This window comes from Argentina silus (assembly GCF_951799395.1).
Source record: "Argentina silus genome assembly, chromosome: 14".
Classification (NCBI taxonomy): domain Eukaryota; kingdom Metazoa; phylum Chordata; class Actinopteri; order Argentiniformes; family Argentinidae; genus Argentina; species Argentina silus.
This window is the reverse complement of record NC_139668.1, coordinates 10,434,322-10,457,482: the sequence shown is the minus strand read 5'-3', so window position 1 is coordinate 10,457,482 and position 23,161 is coordinate 10,434,322. Positions and strand designations below refer to the sequence as shown.

Below are 23,161 nucleotides of genomic sequence, written 5' to 3'. Positions count from 1 at the left end.
TTTAAAGAGTGCGAGACTAGTGGCTGGGACTCGACTGGAGTGGAGAGCTCTCTGAATGCTAAAATGGCAGCCGCATTATAGCTATAGAAAGCCATATAGTGGAGGCAGACGTGCATCTGAAAACCACACAGTCATGTGTGATGGTTGGTTTGAGGATGGTGAAGAGAATTTTGGGGAATCATTTTGTCTTCAAAATGTATCGGACTAATGATGACTATTTTGGAGGTATTAAATCGCTATCCGTACAAGTGGTTGGTCTAACCTAACCTATTAATGTTCTTCTGTAGATTTTTCATCTTCATCTTGTTTTCAGATCAATAAAAGTAAGGAGGCTGAAGACAGAAAAAGGGGAATGAAAGGACTGATAGGGAATAGGTTGAAGATGCCATGGGATGTGTGCATGGGTGTGGGTGTCTCTATGAGGGATACATACGGCTGGGAGAAGATGCTGATCAGTTTTCCTTAATCTCCCTTAATCTCAGTAATGATCCAGAAAATGTCAAGCAGAAGTTGAAGGCAAAATGAGAGCGAGGGGATTTTGGGGTGAGATAAGGGAGGTAATCTCCAACACCCACCACCCTCCTCTGAGACGGTGGAGGATAGACAGGGGGGGGGGGGGGGGGGGGTAAGGGAGAGTGGAATAGAGAGAGGATGAAAGAGGGCTGCTGACGTGAGACCAGCAGAAGTGTGTGTGTGTGTGTGTGTGTGTGTGTGTGTGTGTGTGTGTGTGTGTGTGTGTGTGTGTGTGTGTGTGTGTGTGTGTGTGTGTGTGTGTGTGTGTGTGTGTGTGTGTGTGTGTGTGTGTGTGTGTGTGTGTGCGTGCGTGCGTGCGTGCGTGCGCGCGTGACAGCTTTATTTAGTGACAGCTTTATTAGTTATAATGCAGTTGGCTAAGTGCCTGATGAAATATGGGCTCACTGTGAATTATTGTTCTTTATGAATTAGTATGCATTGTACTGTGTTGATGTCACTCTCAAGGACTCTCCTCAGATATATCAAGGTTGTTGTGGGTATGAGTGTGCCTTGTATAGTCTGGTTTATCAGGTTTAGGCCAAAAGGGTAGTGAACCACCACATTACCATTTTGTAGCTTAAAAAGTGTTTGGAGTGCTTTAATTTATTTATCGGCTATAATTTATTACACCACTTGGTAGCAGCTGTATTTCTTTGACTTCAGTGTGACGGAAATGCAGTAGCCTATACGCAGGTGTGTTACCTATTCATATTTTTACTTAAAGCATAGTATGACTTTCCTTATTGTGAGTATCGGTCAGGCAGCCCGGGTGGGCTTTAAAGATCTTGATGGACAGAGAGAAGCGGGACAAGCCACACCCCCATGTTAACCACAGCTAGATGCAAATCCCGGAACGGCTTTGTAGAAGGCTACCATGGTTTATTTTAGCAATCTGATGTTTCAGTGTTGACAAACGTGTTCAAGCGACCTTGGAATGGAACAAAAAAAAGGAATTTAATGCATGTCTCATACATTCTCCCGACGATCTTCCTTATTTTCAATTAACTAGTTTTGTTTGCAAGATAACTTTGTGGTGGTTTCAAATTGGATGGCATTGCTGCTGCATTAGATTTGTTGCATATGTGTATACTTACATTGCAATTAGATATAGGTATATTTGAAGTGCTGCATTAAAACATTGTTTGTTATCATCATAGTAAGACTCGCAGGAAATAAGTTACTCATAAAACATGCTGTTTGAGAAATGGAGACGTCAGATCAATCGGCTCTGCGCTGCTTGGAAATCCATTCCATGTTTTGTGATCCGTGTCAGAGTTTGCTACTGATTCGCTGTTCTTGCTGGATGATCCGTGTCCCTCTTTTGAGTGTGAAGTGAGGAGAGAAGTGGAGGAAAAAAGGATATGGGACCGTCGCTACATTTCTCGCGTTCTGGGGAAAACCTTGTGTGAGAGGGCGAAGCTTGTTTTGGTTGTGTATATCCTTATTTGAATAATGATCGGACACACTGTGATGAAAACAAAACCACTTTAACCAGTGATAGCGAGCAAGCTGGTTTCGCTGCGGGAGACGCGTGAACACAATGGGAGACGTCGCACTCACTCCGTTTGGAATACAGCGTTGCAATAATATTTTTCCACAATAATGGAGACACTACGGTGGTGAATCTTGCAGCAATAACACCCGGACAGTATACTGGAACCCCCAATATTTTGTGCTTTTGCTGTGACAACAACTACTCTGGAAGCGAGTCCTGGGATGGAACCGTGAGCATTTTTTGTACAAACGTTGTATGAAGCATTTGGAGAGAGAAGCCTGACATGCGCTAAATTAAGACGCGGTGCCTGTTTTGCCTGTTTAATACATTAGTTGCCAGTAAACATCATCTGGGATGTGTATGGAATTTATTTCCGGCGTCGAATGTTTCCTGTCCTGCCTCAGCTTATTTGCACATCTGGATGAGTAAATTATTTTTCGTTGTTTGTTATTATTATTATTATTATTATTATTATTTATAAGTAGTAGTAGTATTGTTATTCTTATTGTTGTTGTTTTTATACTACAACTGCTGCCACGTTACTACGTTATACATCAAGGAGTCTCCGTTTGTCATCGTTTGTCCACTCTTATAGGCTCAAGCCCCCTTGCGTATTCAGTTGACCAGTTCATGCCCCTAAAGAATGTACCTTCTTGACGGTAACTACACCGAAAGGATGGAGCGTGGAACGCCACAAAGGAAAACAGTCTACCGGATCTCTCTCACCTTGGTAAAGAAAGAGAGCTTGCAGGATGGAGATAGCGGACCGAGCTCGGCGAACCGACGGCTCGAGAACCCCAAGGTGGGCGCTTATCGTCGTGAGGGCTCATCTGAAATTCAGAGGAGTTGTCTGTTGGAGGAACTGAAAGAGGTTGAGGACGAAACGGACGAGTTCTCCTCACACAACTACATGAGGAATTTCAGGACTTTCAGCACCGGGCAGCTGGAACTCGGGAGGCTTAAATTATCCAGGAAGAAGCATCTTTTACATAAAGACTTGAATGAAACGGTGACCAGCCCCCTGACAGAACAGAGTAAGGCCTCTCACAACTTGTCACCTCAGAGTCAAAAGAACTTGCATGGAGTAAGTGGAACACAGGAAAGAGCAGAAACTGACAGGCTTAAGGCGGATATTTGCACTGAGACGGAAAACACTTTGAAAACAGCTGCTGCCAATGGGGAAAACGGGGGTATTAGTAAAAAGAAAAGGCTGCTTAAGGCCAAAAGCACTGAGGAAAGGAGCTCTGAAGCCCCAATAAGCAGCGGGGAGGGAAAGGACAAGCCCCCCCCCTCCAAAACCAACGGGAAAGCCGCCAAGCCCCCTCCTGAGACCCCCCCAATGAAAAGGCACCCCAGCCTGCTACGCAGAAGCTTCAGTTTCCGGCACTGGACGGGAGGGGAGCTGCTTCGCATCCGTGCCCTCTCTAAAGACAAGCACCACAGCAGCTCGGGGTGCATTGGTCGAGGGGACGGTGTTGGAGACGAGACTGCCGTATCTCGGTCGGCTACGGTCCTCCAGAACCCCGCCTACGACGAGACGCGCCCCAAGAGAAACACCTTAGAAGTCGGGGCAGTTCTGAACAAGACGGACTCCATGACGGAGCTGAGTCGCTGGGAGCGGGCTAAAAGCAAGAACCGTACTCTGGATAACAGCGACCTCCTTCAGCTGTCACAGAAGAGTGTGGCCGAGAAGGAGGGGTTCTTGCGGGGGGCTGGTGCCCGCTCCAGTGGACATGAGCGACGGCTGGTCCGCTTCTTCAGTGGCATTTTCTCCAGGAAGGACGGGGTGTCCACCTCCACACCGGTAGGCAGCCCTGGCAGCAATCGCTCGCTCATGAGGAATCAGCACAAAAGAAATGCCCTGGCCTACTCCCAGTCCAGCTCAGAGAGTGTGAACGGAGCTCCACCAGAGGGTAAAGGATGCTCTCTTTCTCTGCCTTTCTGTCTCTCAAACTGACACGACACACTTACACACACACACTCTCACTCACTCTCTCACAAACTCAGCCCCCATCACACTTTATCTTTCTGTCATGCTCATTCTCTCTCGCACCCTGTTAAATAATAACCCCCTAGGTCGCTCACTCGCTTTCTCACTCTCTCGCTCACTCGCTCTTTCACTCTCTCACTCTTTCACTCTTTCAGTCAATCACACACACACACACACACACACACACACACACACACACACACACACACACACACACACACACACACACACTCTTTGCTTTGTAGAGCCCAGGGGAGAGGGGGCAGGATGCCACTGTTTGAAGGCAGAGTACAACTATTTGTTTTGGACAGGAGGGTGATGTTTCCCTACCAGACTGATGGTTGCTGCCAGTGTTTGCCATTCATTAAAGTCTCCTGGTTCTCATTGGCTTTTAGAGAGAGGCTGGACATTTTCTACATCTGTAGAAAGACAGCACCATGCAGGTGGCACTAACGCGTAGGCACTACGGTTTTAATCCACAGCCTCTGATTTATCTATGCACTCACTCCCCCTCTCTTTGTAACACTTGGACAGACACACACACACACACATACACACACACACACACACACACACACACACCTCTACATCCCTTTTCCCCTTTTGACGCAGGTTTAGTGGAAAGGATGATTTCATAGAGGAAGTGGCTGTGTTCCATCCAGATGTGGAAGACTCACTGTCCCCTTCCTACATAGTCCCTCTCAGTACTGTACATGTCCCGTCACTCGCCCACGCGCTCATTTCTGGGATCCCTCAGACCCTCTTGGAGTGGTAGCTAACTAACTGGCCATCTCTGCAGTAAGCTCCTTGTCTGGCCCATAGAGATTCAACCATAATTGGTCCACAGCTTGATTTATTAATAGATTGTCTCTTGTTATTAGCTATGTTGTTTTTTTCCCTCGGCGTTCGATCGCCTCCGAATGTGTTTGTGGTGTGTTTTCAATTGTCGACTTGTTGTGGCTATAAATGGAGCCTAGGGACATTCACTATTTAATGGAATCATAGACTCGTTGTTGAACTTTCTTTCTTTTTTTTCTTTTTTCTTTTTTTTCCCACAATTTTGCTGGTCTGTCTGTATTGCAGGCAAAAATGCATGTTGGAAAGGAGGGTAGTGCAACAGTAGTTCCACGATGTTCACAGAACAAAAAAGAAATAGCATCGTAAACGTGTAAGACTTTCGTCGAGTGCATGAATCCAAGTACAACGCTGTTTCTGACTCACTTTAGATCCAATGTTCCAGGGTTTGATCTTAGTCTATGGACAGCCCTGACAGTAGATCTGAGAGCTGAGCTGAGCTGTACTGTACTGGCTAGGTTACGCTTCCACCAGTTGCTGAAACAGTCCTGGAAAGGACAATATAAAAATAAAATAAATATAAAATATCCCAGCTGGCGCAGTACAGTTGCCGGCACTCTCGTGTGTAAAGCCGTTTGCTATCCCAGGACTAGAGTAGTAGCCCATGCATAGCTCCTGTTCGAGAGAAGGGGATGGGGGGGGAGAAAGATATAGGGGGTTTGTGCTAGGACATATCTCTGTCCACTGAACGAACACAATGTCACTGCACATTACACTCTGCCCCAATACACTCCACCACACCCACCATGCCTCCCCCTCCGCCGACCCTCCCCATGACTTAGGCTGGTTAATGGTCCGGTAGGTGTGTGCTTGCGTGAGCCTGTGTGTCGGAGGGGGTATGGGTATGGCTGTGGATTTGTGTCTGGGTGTGTGTGGGTGGGTGGGGGTGAGGGGGGGGGTGCGTTTGACCTAAATCCACAGCCATGCAGAAGTAATGCCTGGGACATGCATGTCAAAAGGCAGCCGTGTGTGTGTGTGTGTGTGTGTGTGTGTGTGTGTGTGTGTGTGTGTGTGTGTGTGTGTGTGTCTTTAGAGGACTGAGGATACCCATAGGAGTCACTCCTCTTGCCTACTCACATTCACACTCAGTTACACACACAGTTGCATGCATACAGTGACTTACCTACACACATGCAGAGCTAAAGGCACGCTCGGGATATACATACTTACTCAGTCACAGCTCACTCCCTTGCATATTTTGATAATTACACACACACACACACACACACACACACACATCAGAGGGGCTCATTTGACTTGCAGCACAGTGCACATAGTGCGTGTTAACTTGCAGAGATGAGGATTGTTCTTTGAGGAACTGCTTTGATCTTTTCTTCTCTCTAGTGAGCAGTGAGCACTCTCTCTCTTTCAAACACACACACACACACACACTGCAGTAGTGATATTTGAGACACACTCCTACCATGGATATAATAGGATGAAAATTCTATTAGGAGAAGGGCCAGGGGGGAAAAATGTGAGCGTTCCACTGGATTCCTGCAGCTGCCATCTCCACTGCACTAGTTTGGCCTGTTTACTGTTCCAGGGGGGAGTAAGAAGAAAACATGATTTTTGTTTCCCATTCAGCGTGCGTGTGTGTTTGTGTGTGTGAGAGACAAAGAGAGAGTTTCTTGAGTATGTCTGTTTGTGTGTCTGACTGTGCCTGTGTGTTTGTCTACGCCAACGCCATCATTGTGTGTGTGTGTGTGTGTGTGTGTGTGTGTGTGTGTGTGTGTGTGTGTGTGTGTGTGTGTGTGTGTGTGTGTGTGTGTGTGTGTGTGTGTGTGTGTGTGTGTGTGTGTGTGTGTGTGTGCGTGCGTGCGTGCGCGCGCGCGTGTGTGTACATGGTCAGAAATGAAGATAACAGACATATAAGAGGTAGTCTGTCCATGCTGTTTAGCCTACTTGCTCTGGTAATGATGTTCATTCATTGTCTCTGTAGGAGCACTGCTCCCCTTTCTGCAAGTCCCAGGCTGTGACCCAATAGTCTTGAATAGCTTTCTCTCCTTGCTTGTCCCCTTCCCTTGTGTCCTTTCCTGTAAGACTCAATTTGGGACACAGCAGTGGTTTCTAAAGTCGGAAGTCTGACTTTTCCCTGTCCTCCTCAGTGTCACTTTTCTCCACCTTGACCGCTCTGTTCTGTACTCGGTGCTTTTAAGAGGTCTCATTTTAAGAGGACAGCAGTGGAGTTCTCTTGACCAGCAGAGCGTTGTGTGTGTGTGTGTGTGTGTGTGTGTGTATTACTCTCTGTGTCTGTGTGGACCTCTGTCTCTCTCTCTCTCTCTCTCTCTCTCTCTCTCTGTTTCTCTTCCTCTGAGGCCCCATGGAGCAATGAGTCCACTGTGACTTGTTGCGGCCACGCAGAGAGACATTGAAAAGTAGCACTGTGTAAAAAATAATGGGGGCTTTAGATGTATCCAGCCAAAGCTAACTGCCACTGGAACACAGGGAAATATGGTCCCACTGAAAAACCCGACAGGCCTTTTCTCATCAGGCAGTCAGTGCTGCCAAAATGCATTGACTTAACTCTGTCCAGAGCTTGAGTCGCTCATCAGAGAACATGACATGTAGGCCCATGAACTGAATCTTCTTTGGTGACATCTAAAAAAATAAATGTGCAGGTGCACATTTGTTTGATGCATTTAGGATTTGTGTTGAGTTGTGTAGCTAAATTAACAGGGTTGTGTTTGCCTTTATATTTGTGTGTGACCTCGGTCAGGTCCAGTGGAACACACACACACTTACACTTTTACACACACACACACACACACACACACACACACACACACCCCTATATGCGCTTATTAGCCGGCCAATGTGTCGCCCTGTGGTTGTCCTTGCAGGGGTCATTCTGGGGTTAAAGAGCATGCCTGGGAGGGTGTGTGTAGGGGTGAGGGGGTGGGGCAGGCATTGCTGGAGGTCGGCCTCCATAACGTCCTATATAGTGCCACTGGTCTCCTCCCCCACTCCTCCTTTTCCCCTCCCCCACGCCTTTTCTCCTCAGACGCTGGCTCGACACTCTGTCCCCCACTTCGGTTTGAGCCCACAATTGAAGGTTGTGGCTAGAACCTTGTGGAGTTTGTGCGTGTGTGTGCGTGTGTCTGTGTGTGTGTCTGTGTGTCTAAGGGCGAGGGCTTTCAAAGGGAAGCAATGAGGTAGCAAATTCCTCTCTGGACCGACACACGTCCTCTGGTCCTGAAGTATGTGTGTGTGTGTTGGTGTTATAGAAAGTGTGAATCCTTCAGCTTGGCCAAATAATCTATCCCTGCACTTTCTTTTTCCATCATGGCTTATGTCCCTGTAGCCTTGCCAGCGGCCTAGAGGGAGGGATACTGTGTTGGGGTGTGTGTGTGTGTGTGTGTGTGTGTGTGTGTGTGTGTGTGTGTGTTTGTTTGTGTGTGTTGGTGTGTTGCTCTTCCCCCCAGCAGAGAGGCCTGGCTCTAGCCTAATCCTGAGGGCTAGCTAGCACACAGAGCAGACAGCGCTACTTCCTCTGCCGGTAATGCCCTTACGTAAGACTCAAATCCACTGGAGGGCAATGACAAGGACACTCAACTGATGCAACATCACCCAAATCCCAAATAAACAACATCAACATCTACCCCCACACAAATCAACATCTCCCTCCTCCCCTCCTCTCCTCTCCTCTAACCCCCCATAGCCCAAACGACACACACTGATGTACCACACACACACACACACACACACACCAATTTAAAGCAATACTATCCTTCTCATTTTTGCATACAGTTTGAAGAACAAAGTAAGCCCCTAATTAGCACTGAAAGGTCTAATTTGTTGCCATAGCTGCTGTTAGATTGCAGTAGTGTTGCACAGATGTTGGTGAATGTTACATCCTCCACACTTTGTTCTGGACAAGACACTACACTTAGACACTTGGGGTGATGCATTGGTGTCTCGGGTAGAAATTACCATAATTACTGTAGACACAATCTAGGATCTAGGATCAGCTTACCCTCCATATTCTGTCAATATTCTTTTGGACAAAATGTAAATCAGACCGCCATCGTCCCCTCCCCTGCCCCCCCCCCAAACCTAGAATGTTGACTGGCTGCATTCAGATCCATAGATAGCATACCGTGGCTAACGTCACACTAACATGTTTGTGAGCTCCCTTGTCTAGGTCAGCTTGTCAGCCTAGTGGGAAAGACACCCCTATATGTTGTAGAAATGCTATCTAATTCTGGCCTACAACAGGCCTGACTGACCACTGGCTAATCCCTCTGATGAAATGGGCTCCTTATCCCTCCCAGGTGTGTTTATACACACTGTACTGGGAATGTGTGTGTGTGTGTGTGTGTGTGTGTTCAGGAGGTGTATGACTCGCTAGTATAATGATCAGGGCATTTTTTGGGGGATGGGGATGAAAGCACATGGCCCACTGCCGTGTTTGTGTTTGTGTGTGTGTGTGTGTGTGTGTGTCGTTACGCTCCACTGATTAAAAGGCTGATATTGAGGTCAGTGTGTGTGTGTGTGTGTGTGTGTGTGTGTGTGTGTGTGTGTGTAGCGTGTGTGTGTGTGTGTGTGTGTATTATGCTACACTTTGATTAGGACTGGAGTGAATGCTCAGGGGATGGCCAGATGCTTAGCGACAAGGAAACAGGAGGAGGGGGGGGGGTCCCTGTTTGTGTGCATCATGCCACATTCCCCTGCATGCCTCCAATTACTGCCTCACCCCGGTCCTGCTCAGTGGGGCACAACATGGCAAAACGTCTTGCAACGAAAAAAGTGCCTACATGTGGGCAAGTTCCTATAGTAGCCTACATCTAGGCTACTACAGGAAGACAATAAGATAAGAAAGAAGAGTTGACCTGGTTGATATGACCAAAAAGCCACATATCTTGATTGGGGCGCGGGGGTTTGTTTCTGGACAGGGCCTTGGTCTAGGTCTTGGAGGGGACCACTCGTGGTGCCAAGCTGTGTACTGACGCGTACCGCCTCAGTTATTCAGTTGACGTACGCTAGCGATCTGCCCTCAGCCTCACTGCAAATGCATTCCATAGAAGAGAGCGCCAAGATAGCAAATTAGTGTTCAGTTTACTGCTTTGCATAGCTCACTCCGACAGCACATGAAGCATCAAGTCATACAGCACTTTTTGAACGTGTGTGTGTGTGTGTGTGTGTCTGTGTGTGGGTGTATAGTCTTCCGCCTACATCTTTGGAGAGATTTCTGATGCAATGCTTGAATGAAACCTCTTTCTACACTACACACACACTCCTCCCAAGACGTTACGGATCAGAGCATTGTGTCATCTCTCTGTGAAACCTTTTAGTTTTCTGTTTTGTGGATACTCCTCTCCATCTTCCGTGTGAGTATCAGGAGAGCGGAAAGAGGCGAATGAGGGCTGCGAAAAAATCCCATATTCCGGTGGGAGCTCTGATAGCGGAGCGTAGGAAGCCGGCTGGGTGTGCCAGGAGTGATTTGGGATGCTTTGAGTGTTTGGAAAGCTGATAGGAGTTGATGGCGCTCTTCCATTCCCATGCAGCCGCCTGCATCTGTTCACTGAGCCCCCCCGCCCCCCCCCCCCCCCCTTCTCTTGCTTGCTCACTCTCTCCGTCAGTCTCTGGCAGAGTAAGAAGTCATTCACTGTGGCTGTTACATGGGGTTCATTCAGCAGAATTTGTGTGCGTTCATGTGCATCGAAGGTGTGCACACTCTTACACATACACACAGCCTAATGATCACGTACAACAATACGCGCGCACACACACACACACACACACACCCACCCACTGCCTCTCGGCTACAGTAGGAGAAACTGAACTGTGACAGTAACTCGTTTCAGACCCAATGACATGGTGGCTCTCTGTGCCAGAGTAGTGAGAGGGGGCACGGGGAGTGGCATTGGCTGAGCCTGGCGTTATCTCTGCCCATATTCTCTCTCTCACCTCCTGTGCCCTCTACGCCGGGGCAGCTGCTGCTGCTCTCTCCTCAGGGAGCACTGCTGCATGTGTTCTCTCAGAAATGAGGACCGGCGTCTGTTAGTGCCGCAGCTTACGACGGTTGAGTGTTACGGGGAGGACACTGGCCCGGTTGTTTAAGTGTTAATGACTCTCTTGCAGTGATGCAGCCTGGTTACTGAAGGGTTATGGTAAGGACATTGTTAGGGTAATGTATCCTGGTTCGTTGTGTGAGGGGATCGACACTTCTGCCGTAATGTAGCCTGGGTACTCGAGTGTTTTATAGAATTGACACTTTATGGTAATGTGGCATGGTTACGGAGGAGTTATGGGGAGGACGTGTTGTTTCCAGGAGCTTCATAAGAAGTTGAGCGGGTAGCATGGCTTTTGTGATGAAGCGCTGTCTTTTCTTAAGCTAGGCTGAAGACAGTGATGTTCAGGGATGGATACAGTGTGTTTGTTGACAGTCATGGGTTTGCCCCCGTCACTGAAGGATATCACAAGCAAGACATTGTTACAGTACATGCCACCGGCTCGACCCCTTGCCTCAGAATCAATCATCTGACGTTTATGGGGTCAGGGCTGGTGGCAGTAAATGTATATGATAATGTCTAATGACTAAGTGGCCATGGGGAAAATGTGTTGTGGTGCAGACAAGCTGCCGTCGACTCGACGCTTCTCCTTGTTTTGGAAAAGCAGAAGTGGCCTTGAATAGCCCAGTGCACTGCAGGACCCAGCAAGCAAGGCTGAGCCTTTGGGTAGTATGTGAGGGTGGGGGGCCAGGGGTTTGAGGCTGGAGCTTGTTGGAGGGGGTGGGGAGTCACCTTTGGTCCTTGGTGTATTTTAAAGGCGGTGTGCACAGGCAAGAGCTGCCGCAGGCAACCTAGCCCATCTCTCATACCCGCTGAAAACCTGTCTGTGACGTGTCTCAAGATATCAATAGAAAACCCCCTGACCTAAACTAGTCTATACAAGCCCATTTTTTGACGTGTGACTCAGATTTGATCACTTCATCTCCCCAATTGTCTAGATCCCCAAATCTGTAAAAAAAACAGCCTCCTCTAGTGCCACTCAGTCAATGAAAACACACTCTTTGTCACCACCACCATGATTGTTGGGATGCTCTCTACTTCCTGGTCCACATCCCCCTTAAGGCTATTTTAATCATGGGGGGGAGCAGATTTCTTTGTAACACTGATGAAGGAGCTAATGGCTGTGTTCCTGCCCCTTGAAGGAGGAGCCAGGCCTAGAGCACTGAGGAAGACAGGAAGACAGCGCTGCATCTCTGATTGATGACTGTGGGTCTTATTAAAAAGCCTCCTGGCACGAGAGGTTTTCAGAGATGTCACTCTCTTCCTGTAATTTGGTTCTGTTTTGGATTGGAGGACTCCAGGACTGGTAGTGTGTCTTGCAGTGGCAGGGTATTTTAGGTAAGCCTACATCCTACAGCCCTTCTCACCCAAAGAAAATGGGACTGGCCACTGACCCGTGACAGTTTCCTCTGTGTATGTGTATGTGTGTGTGTGTGTGTGCGCGTGCGTGCACACGCCTGCCCGCCCAAATAGGTATGTCCGACACCCACACAGAGAGGGACAGAGAGAGAGAAAACCGGAAGAGGCCCTCAATCACCCCCTCCACCCCTCCTTCCCCCCCCTCCTCCATCTCTGATTCCTCAGGCAAGTCTAATCTTCTGTTTGCCCTGCCATTGTGAGCACCACAATGGGACAGGCTCCAGGCTGCAGGCAGAGGAGGCCGAATGAAGATCAGTCAGCTCAGAGCAGACGGGCTCACAACCAGCCCCTGTTTTCATACACATAGAGGGCTGTCAGAGTCACTACAACCGTGCTAAAATGGACAGAAGTGTCACTATTGATCAAACTGTTGTTGGGCTAGGCTTACACACGTGTGCAATGTTTTGCTTGAGGGTGAAATAGATAACTTTCCAATTTCTGGTGCCAACCTGCAACGCAGGGTGCCACAAACACATAGGTTTATGTTACATTTGCCAAGATCTGCACACTTTGTTTCCAAACAAGGTAGGGCAGGCGGGCAGCGCTTTTGACTAGAAATTAAACACACACCATTAATAAAGGTTTAGGTGTCGATGATTTGTCTTGAACTCAAAGTATAGGCTAAGGCAGGAGGCCTGTTGGCGGACAGACAAAATACACTCCCGCATTTCACCATCTTATTAGATCTGGATCCGAGATCCGTCCCAAGTTTAGCCACCCAACAGAACAAACAGCAAACCAGATCTGTCATCTTACCCAATGTTAGTGGTGTATTTGCATTTGTGCAACTCGAGGTAAATTCACCCTAAGGTGTTAGTATAGACTGTGTTTCAATATTGACTAGTTGAGAGTAGGCCTGCATAATAAGTTGCTGTCTGGAATCTCGACCTTTACCATTTACAACATATTATTTAGGCCTTCGTGAAAGTTGTCATTATTGGCTGGTTGATTGATGACTCAAACGCCCTCCCGCTACACACCTAGAGAGAACAACAGGGAATCAATGGAATACGGTTAGCTTAGTAGTAAGACAGCTGGAAACCGGCTTTGCATGTAACAAATCCTGTGTGTGTGAGAGTGTGCAGTTAGGCAAGGATGTCCGTCTCTACACTTGTTTCCATTTGTTACATCTGTGTGTATCCAGATTTGTGTGTCTATCAGCGTGTGTATGTAAAGTAACCTGTCAGACGGGTTAAATGAGCTGCCAGTGACACACACACACACACACACACACACAGAGCGTGTCACATTGGTGTGAAAACCAGAGCACCACAGCACACCTTTTCTCCCCAACCTCCGACTATTTCCCCCTCCATTTGAAAATTCACTTCACGCGTTCATCAGCCAAAACAACTAACAGTGAACAGTCGGCTATTTATGTGGTACTTCTTCAACCACTCCGGCTAGAATCGAGCCTGTAACCTTGCTGTTAGCCTTCACCGTGCTCCAACCAACAAGGCCTGATTTCTTCCTTTTATTCTTCATTCAGACACAAGACAGCTATACAGCAGACCAGTTAGAGATGCTTGCCTTATGCAACCATATGCTTTTATTGCATTTGTAAGCTGGGCTGACAGCTTTATGCATCTGTAATCACTGTGTGTAGAAAGGGGGAACTGCAGGAGGGCAGAGAGAGGGGGAGAGATGGAATAATAGGAGGGTAGGGATAGTCGGAGAGGGGGAGAGATGGAGTAATAGGAGGGTAGGGATAGTCGGAGAGGGGGATATAGGGAATAATAGAGTGAAGGGCGAAGGGCATTACAATATGATGTCACATATGACCGATGTGGGAATGCTAGGCTGATTTGTCACCCTCAGTCTCGTTAACCCCTACCACACACACACACACACACACACACACACCCCTCCCAAACACACACACACACAGCTGCCTGGTTCCCTGTCTCAACTCCCCTCAGGGGATAAACGGTTGGGCTCCACCCATTATCCCAACGCACGGGCACACTGTGACTAAAGTAGTGAGAGAAGAGCTCTTCAGACAGGGCCGTGTGTATGTGCGTGCGTGTCTGCCTGTCTGTCTGTCTGTCTGTCTGCCTGCCTGTCTGCCTGCCTGCCCGTCTGTTTGTCCCAGGCCTGTGTGTGTTTGTATCTTTTTTTTTTCTTCCTTCTTTTTGTTTAGGGTTAGGGTTGTATCTTTGGGTGTGTTGGGTATAGGGTTAAGAACGGCCTCTCAATAGTCCCTCCCCTTAGGGGAGCAGATGGAGTTTAAACCAAGGCAAAACACCAAGCCTAAGCCTAGTTAAATGGGTGTGTGCTGCTCCTTTAGCTCGTATGCGTCCTATGACAGAAGACACTTCAGACCAATGTACTCAATTCTTTTGAGAAACATAACTCATGCAGAGTGAATGTCATTCATTCACATTCTACTTTAGTGAATGCTTGACCTCTCTGAGGATCGCTCTCTGGTTTCCTACACCAACTAGACATTCTAGAAGACATTCTTTACGTCTAGTTACAACACACATCTAGTCATTATGTCATAGTGCTTGCACCTTGTCAGTCAAGTTCATCCACGTTCATATATAGATTTGATATATTTCCTTTGAAATTTCATTGTGCATCATGTCAACTTGGCTCATGTTCTGGCTCTTCTTTCCTCACTGGAATATCATTAGTAATATCATCTGTCATAGATTCTGTAATGATACACTATAACCATTTCTTGTCAGGCCATTCCTGACGTGCTTGGCACTGAGCTGTGAAATAACTGCTGGCAGAAACCGTTGCCAGACATGGCTTACTGGGGACGAACACCTGAGATTAGCATAAGCTGAGGTGTTGTGGTGCAATGCATCTGACAGTTGTTCATTCAATGTGTTAATTGTATATATCTCTACTCAAATGTTTTCTAAATACTTTATTTGCTGAAAGTTGCCAAGATAAATAGAAAAATTGCCTTTTTTTCCCCCTTGTTTTTCATTTGACCTTTTTGTGTCCAGGTGGAAGGTCAGAAGAACCTGTTCGTAGTTCCAGTAATAACCTCGCCCAATGATATTTAGGCTCTGTTAACACTGCCAGATTCCTAGCATGACTCAGGCCAAGTAGATGGGCCAAGGCTTAGCAGCTAAGGCGTTGCTATGTTGGACAATAACAGGGCAGGCAATAACGGGAGACACAGTAGTAATATCTAGCCTGACCCTGCTCAGGCAATGCACCCTGTACCCTCACAGTTGTGGTGAGAATAGATCCTTCCAAAGGACCCCGACCGACCAACACATATAGAAGATAGAGGGTTAGGGGGTGGGACTTGTAGTCCTTCCAAAGCATCCGTTCTAACGCCAACCTTTGGCTTGGCCTATAGCCCCACTGGCATAGGGTTGAATGAGGGCACCGTGTTGGAGGTCACTCGTGTGGTTGGCACGGGCGCAGCAGTGGGCACCACGCGACCGTCTGCTCTCACCCCTGCAGCAGCCACGGCACACTCCCGGGGCCCTGCCCACCGTTGTGTTGCGCCAGCCTGGCATATTTTCACAAACTGCGGTTTGAGTTGTTTGTTAGAGCGCCCACCCGCAAGTGTGGCTCTGTGAGACGGGCCACTTGGATTGCTGCCAAGTTTTCCTCTTTCTCTCTCTCTCCCTCTCCCCCTCTCCCCCTCTGCCCCCGCGCCCCACCTCCCCAGCCAAGCCTTGTTTCCTGGCATTGTTCTTTTTTTCGTTTGTTATTCCGCTACACCTTCATGTGTGTTTGTGGCGGTGAGTTGCTGCGGTCCACATGACTGCTCTGTTTCATCACTCAGTCAAACAAAGGTTGATGGGGACGGCTTGGAAATGTTGTGTTTATGAATGACATGAAATGTATTCAGCCTACTTTCTCTTGTGGCTGTATGGTTGGGAATTGTTTTACGTTCTTTGACCTCCCCTCTGCTGGCCTGGCCTGGTTTTTCCTGTGTTGGCTGCAGGCTATAAGGTAGCATTTTGTAAACCTTTTACACTATGCTATTTCGCACCTGAAGGGATTATTGTAAAGATCAACAGGCCAACCAAGAAGCTAAAATGACACCATTGACTTTGTCTGTTGAGGAGTGTCTGTGTCTTAGACCACTCCCTCCTCCTCTGTCTCTCCAGGGAAAGGTAAACACTTGAGCAGTCTTTTGTTATTACGTTCTTCCTGTTATAGGCCTATTAAACTTAGCACAACAGAACTGCCCAGCCTAGCACAGCTTGGCAAAGTTCAGTGTGGTCCCGTCAGTACACTTCAGCCCAGCCCAGCCCAGCCAATCTAAGCCCAGCCCAGCCTAGCCCAGTCCCAACCTGCCAAACCCATTCCAGCTCAGTCCAGGACAGCATAGCCCCAGTGTAGAGTAGCATTCTTTAGCTGAGGCAATATCTTCTCTGTGTGGGTGGCAGCATTCAGCCTGGCTGGGGATGCGGTGTTCTCCAGCTAATACAGTAGCTAATAGGCTTAGGTCGTCCTGTAATTCCCCCTGTGCAATCTCAATAGGGGCTGGGTAATGTTGCAGAGCCTTATTCAGTCGCACTGCCCTCTAGGTCTTAATAGTCTCCTAGAGTCTCTCTCACTCTCTCTCTTCCCCTCTCTCTTCCTCTCTCTCTCTTCCCCTCTCTGTCTCTCTCACACACCCTTTCTTTCTTTCTTTCTTTCTTTCTTTCATTACACACCATCTCTTTCTCTCACTTGGATCCAATTCTCTCTCTTTCATGGACATACAGTACACATACTCTCTCTTTATTATTTTATCTGTCTCTTTCTTTTTTTTTTTTATCTCGTCTCCCTCATCTTTTTCTTTCACACTGGTTTCTTCCTCTCTTTTTTGTGTCCTCTCTCTCTCTGGTTTAGAGGCAGAGAGTAACCCGTCACCAGACTTAAAGGGACAATGCAATATCCATGTGTTGAGAGGCCATTGACTCTCTCTTTAAAGCTGTGTCTCTGACCTCCCCTTGCAGCGTTCCGCTATCTGTTTTTCCCGTTGACCTGCAGAATGGGGGGGGGGGTGGGGGGGAGAAACAATGATGGAATGAGAGAACGAGTGTGTGTATTGTGCATGCAGATGCCAGTTCTAAACACAAATGTTTAGAGAACATAATATCTCCCTCTGGCTGAGGTACAACTAATCTATAAACAGCACTACAAAATGCACTTACTCCGTTATCATTAACAAGAGACCAAAGAAATGAGTTAGTAAACAGACCCTCAGCATCGGGTGGGCGTGCATGTGACACGGACAAGGTTACTGTTTACCGACCCTGCCTGTGTTTGAATTAGAATCCCGTATATAAACCAGCTGGCTGTGCTTGGGCACCGATGTGTGAAAAACTGTGTTGCGAGTGCAGTCATTGTCTCAGCTTAATAGGCAACACAGCAGTGACCCTTGCTCTGCCATTCTCCTAATGAGATGAAGGAGAGGGAGAGAGACCGGGTTTTTCAAAGGAAGATGTATGCACACAATGATGTCCAGATGTCACATGTCAGAGTCAGTAACCCTGACCATAAACCTGGAACCTTAATCCTAACCTTAACTCCAACCTGGTTCTTATTTAGAGTTCAGAAAACAAAGCGAAACCTTGAAACCTTGAATGAAAAGTGCTCCAGAAATATTCTTATATATTTTTTTTTTTATTGAACCACTTATGCTGTACTTTCCACATGCGTGTCAGCTTATGCCTGCATACAGCCGTATCAAACTTTATGATAAAGCAACGAGAGGCAGAAGAGGCTGTGATGTGTATGTGTATGTATCATAGCCAAGATATCTCACCTCATGCCATGTCTGCTTCCTCACAATACATGGCTGCCTCTATAAGGTGCAATGAATAGTTTATACGGCTTTATAACACTTCATAAGAATGTGCCTGAAGTCAAGGGGTGTGTGTGTGTGTGTGTGTGTGTGTGTGTGTATGTATGTGTATATATATATATATATATATATATATATGCTGTTATGTTTTCATGATGCGAATGTCCTGGAATCTGTTCTTATCTGTTCCCGTTGTCTCTGTCTGGAGCTGGCCCTTTTGTGTCTGAGCAGCCTGTAAAGGTCTGCTCTCCTTACTGGGCTGACTGACTCAGACGCGTCCGCTGGAGCGCTCTGAGAATAAGAATAGAGAAGTGAACGGTGGATGAGTGCCAATACCCCTGAGTGGAGGCTTGTGGAGAGCTCTGTGAGAAGTTATCTATTTTTTCTTTTCCTCCTTCTCCTTTCTCTGCTTCCTGCAGCTCTATTTTGCGCAGACCGCAGGGAGGGAGTGAGTGAGTGAGTGAGTGAGTGAGTGAGTGAGTGAGGGAGGGAGGGAGGGAGGGAGAGAGAGAGATGGGGGGAGGAAGGGAGGAGGAATGAAGTCTGGAGACGGTGTTACTCTACCTCTCTCACCACACTCGCTCCCTTTCCAGCCGTCTCTCACTCTGTCTGTCTGCAGAACTGAGCCTCCCTCCATCATCCCCTTTTTCCTATCTTTTATCCTTCCTCTTTTCCCTCCAGTCTCGACTTCTGTACTGCAATCCCCCCCCCTCTCTCTGTCCTACTGTTATTGCCCTCTCTCTCTCCCTCCCTCCCTCTCTCCCTCCCTCCCTCCCTCCCTCCCTCAGTTTGAGTAAGCCGCAGTGGCACTTCACCATGCTTTCCTCCTCTCCTCCTCTCTCCCTCCCCTCCTGCCTGAAGAATGTGGTGCTGACATGCCTGTGTCTGCAGCATGTCACAGAGAGGCATCAGTCCTATCACTCTCTTCATTGGTCACACATGTTCAGTAGCACAACAGTAGCCGGCTCCGGTCCCAGCCCCCCCCCCCCCGGCCGCCGCCCCCCCTTTCCCTCTCCTCTGCTCTAGATCGCTGTCCTTTCCAGGTCCCTCTCTCGCTCTCTCCTTCTCTATCTCTTCTATATTGTATTATTTCACTCCCCCCTTATCTCACTTGCACTCTTTCCCTCCTTCTCTCATATGCCCTCTCTCTCACCCCCCCCTCTCTACCCCCCCCCACTCCCTCCATCTCTCTCTCTCTCTCTAGTTTGATGAGGAGCAGACACTGCGTGTGTTATCTGTCTTATCTGTCCCCTTGCTCAAAGGAGGTGACACCCAGGAACACAGGGACACACACTCACACACTAGGACAAGGGAGTGGCTGTCAATTACCGTGTGTGTGTGTGTGTGTGTGCGTGCGTGCGCCAGCCACACAGCACCAGCCACATAAAGTGGGGCATCGATTTTTTTTTCTCTCTCTGCTTTCCTCTGTCAGCAGCCAGAGTCCACATTTCTTTCATGTTAATGACTCATTAGCCCAGAGTGCTGAGTGTTAAGTTCCCCTTCCTTCGTGTGTGTGTGTGTGTGTGTCAGGAAGACAAACCAGCGATGAGAGGCAGCCATTGAGCTGACAGAAGATATGTATGTGACACAGAGCTGGCGGGTGTAGCGGAAGGACAGTGTTACCAGCTGAGTGTGTGTGTGTGGGTTATGGAAGTGATGCGGGTTGGTTGATGGATTGCTACATCGATACATTGCCGGTGTAGTTCTTTAGCTAGCTCAGAGGTTTCCAAACATTCCTGTGCTGTTGTTACCCTCCAGCTCTTTGAGTTTTCCATTGACCCACCACTGAACACTGTGACCTACCTGGTAAAGACCTCTGTAGCTAGCTAACAGGTCAATGAAGGGGTTGTTATGTTGCTTGTTGATGAAGTGACGTAGCACGTATTGATGTGTTAGCTAGTCGACGCAGAGGCAGCTATGTTGGCCTAGGCCTATTCGTTGATATCAGTTTAGCTTCGAAGAGCATTGGCATGCGTCGCGACTTTCATAAAAAGAACTTCATGGCTAGTTGGTTAATCAAGGAGTAGCCTTGTCACCGTCGTAGCTACAGTGCAGCTAGCTAGCTAGATTAGCACTTGTTGGCGTAGGGCGCTGGGGGTGCTGCCCTTCTTTACTGGGAGCCACTGGGGAAACTGGAACCCCCCCAACTACCCCCCCCCTCCTCCTCCTCCCTCAGCCCTGAAAACAGGAAGCAGCTGTAACAACATCCTGCTGCAGAGTGCCCAGTCCAAGGAGAGGGACTACCAGAGGCACAGTCGGCCATTTGTGATCCCTGCTGCACGGCTACAGGGGCAACAATACGCCCCAGTGTGTGTGCCAGCAGGCCAATGGGGAACCCTCTTACTGGATTCTTTCCAGTCCCACTGGTGTTTGACTGGTCCCCAATGGACCCTTAAATAGGAGAACAGGACATGCTGTTTAACACATCAAAACAAATGGGAGGTGTGTGTGCGCATGCGTCAGGCTCGACTCACACCAGGGGGTCCCCGATTCACCTTTTGGAAAACATCAAACCAACCAACCCACATACACTACAACCACCTCTCTCTCTGTGGCTAATTCCAAGCTCATTTACTTATTGACCATCATTTTGCAAAGTCCCACTGTGTGTTTGACCGCAAATTCACCCCTGCTTGGCTGCGCAGCTCAATGCTTGCAATGCATGTGCCTGTGTGTGTGTGTGTGCGTGCGTGCCCTAACACACACTTTATTGTTTTTGATGGATGGATGGATGGATGCATGGGTGGGTGAATGGGTAGAAGGATGGACGGATGGATAGAAGAAGACAGTCATACTCAAGACGGTCATATACAGCCTTAAGACAGTGACGAGTTCTTCTGCACCTCCATGTAGCTCTGTGGTTAATTGCTGCTGTGTGTTTGGCTGACACAGATTGGCCATAATGAATTAGTCATGCTGACATGCGTCCAAATGGAGGATCTAAATGGAACATGCTTGTACTGGCACTTAGTCCTGGCTGATGGAGGGACCCCCTTGGCCTACTTATCCCAAGAACCCTCCTAGACACGCTGAGGTGTCAGAAGAAAGGAAGGGGTTAATTGTGTGTGTGTCTGTGGATGGGACGGGGGGATGCAATGTAGGTTAAGCCCTATATGCATGTGGATTATCGTGGGGGGGGGGGTTAAAAAGCCCTTCTCATCCAAATGTTTTGTTTCTTGAGAATGGCTCGTCCTTTATGAAATGACAAGATATGGGTCAGGTCAGTCCTTTTGAGACGAGTGTGTGGGAAGAAGGACTGGATGTCCCTGATAAAACTGACCCCTTATACACACACACACACACACACACACACACACACTGTCACTCACACAAATGTTTCCACACACACACACGTACACCCACACACCCACCCAGAAAGTTCATATCCATATTCCATTAGATGCCTGTCTGCTGTGTTGCTGTGCTGTAAGTATCTACTGAAACTGAGCCAATGCAGAGGCTTGGAGGCTACAAGGTCATGGGAAATGAGGGGGGTGAGGGAGTGGCAGAGGGAATGGAGATGATAAAGTTTTTTCCTCCCACACACACACACACACACACACACACACACACACACACACACGGATGCGCCACAAATTGAGCTCATGAAAACTGATGCGGCCCAAGAACAGTTGGCATTAGAACGGATCCTCACACACTGTTTTGCAATGAAGGTTGTGAGTAGTCCCAACAGCACCCACTAGGGTAGCACCATGGTGTAGCCGGAGGACAGCTATTTTCTGTCCTCCTTTGGCCTCATTGACTTCAACACAAATCCTAAGAGGTTTGTGGTTCTCAACATCTTCCATAGACTTAATAATTAACATAATTATGAGAACTTCTGTAGGACGTCCTCTAACCTATCAGAGCTCTTGCAGTATGAAATAACAACTTCCCCATCCTATCAAAGGATCAGAGAGTGAATGTACTACTGTAAGCATAAGCTACAGCTAGCACTGCTCCTGTCCAACATGTGGTGAGTCACTGACTCAAAGAGAGAGACAAAGGTTGAACAGTTTTGAAGGAATTCATTTAGTAATTATTCACACTTAATTACTAATGCACGTTAGCTGTAGTTTCTTAAATATCTTTATATGGTGACAACATGCTGTGTAGCGGTTATGGTAGCTGTTGCTATGAAGATTTTGTTTGGAGAGGTGTTTGCGCCTACTTACAGACAGCTGTTGTGCAATGAAGTCCCCCAGGCGAAGGGGAAGCAAGGTGAGAGGAAGGTGAAGTGATGCTGTATGTGGCTACTAGATGCAGGCAAGACTGTGGAAAGCAGTATTGAATGTGCCTCTGTCACTTTTGGATTACTCCAATGTAACCCTCCTCCTTTGCACCTGCGTTATAAACTTCCATTTGTAGGCTAGGTTGTAGCAACCTCATGATGGGCATAGGGTGGGCCAATTCGACTATCATGCCCAGGGTGGGTGTGTAAATAGCCTAAACCTATCTGTTAAATTAAGCTGGGTGAATGGAATATGAGTGACAGTCATCTGACGTGCTGCAATAGAAATAGAAGGAACCATGCTCATTAAAAAAAAAAGGAAGCCTCCTAATCTTGAACGGCACCAGCCACCACTGGTGCACAGTATTGCTGTTGTACTGCATCCTTTGAGGTGTGTTTTGGTACAGTGGACCGTGTACAGTTCCGTCTGGTAGCCTGCTTCAGTATGCTGTACTTGTATGTTTGCTGGTTTTGTGGACTTGTGCAGTGCATGGCCGATCAGTGTGTCTTGCTCATATGCTTTATTGAAGATATCCACTCAGACCAAGAAGGCAATTTCTCTGAGAATATACTGTAAGTTGTCACTCAATTGCCATCTTTAATGAGAAGCTCCTCTCCTCCTTGACTCTCCCCCCCCCCCCCCTCCCGCCCCCTTCTTCTCATTTAGCTCTGTCTGTCTGTCTGTCTGTCTGTCTGTCTGTCTGTCTTGTCTTTCTCTTTGACGTTTGGGCTGATATGAGTGACTACTGAGCAGGAACAGATTGGAACCCTTGCTGCCGAACAGCTGGCAGCCGTGTGTGTGTGTGTGTGTGTGTGTGTGTGTGTGTGTGTGTGTGTGTGTGCAGTTGACTGACTTGCTTCGCTCTATTGC

At 47.9% G+C, this 23,161-nt stretch overlaps 1 protein-coding gene across 2 annotated transcripts in view; it reads left to right on the top strand.

Moving 5' to 3' along the window:
- agap1 (ArfGAP with GTPase domain, ankyrin repeat and PH domain 1) overlaps nt 1-23,161 on the top strand; it is a 116,063-nt gene that overhangs the window by 21,629 nt on the left and 71,273 nt on the right. The gene's annotated exons all lie outside the window — the stretch shown is intronic.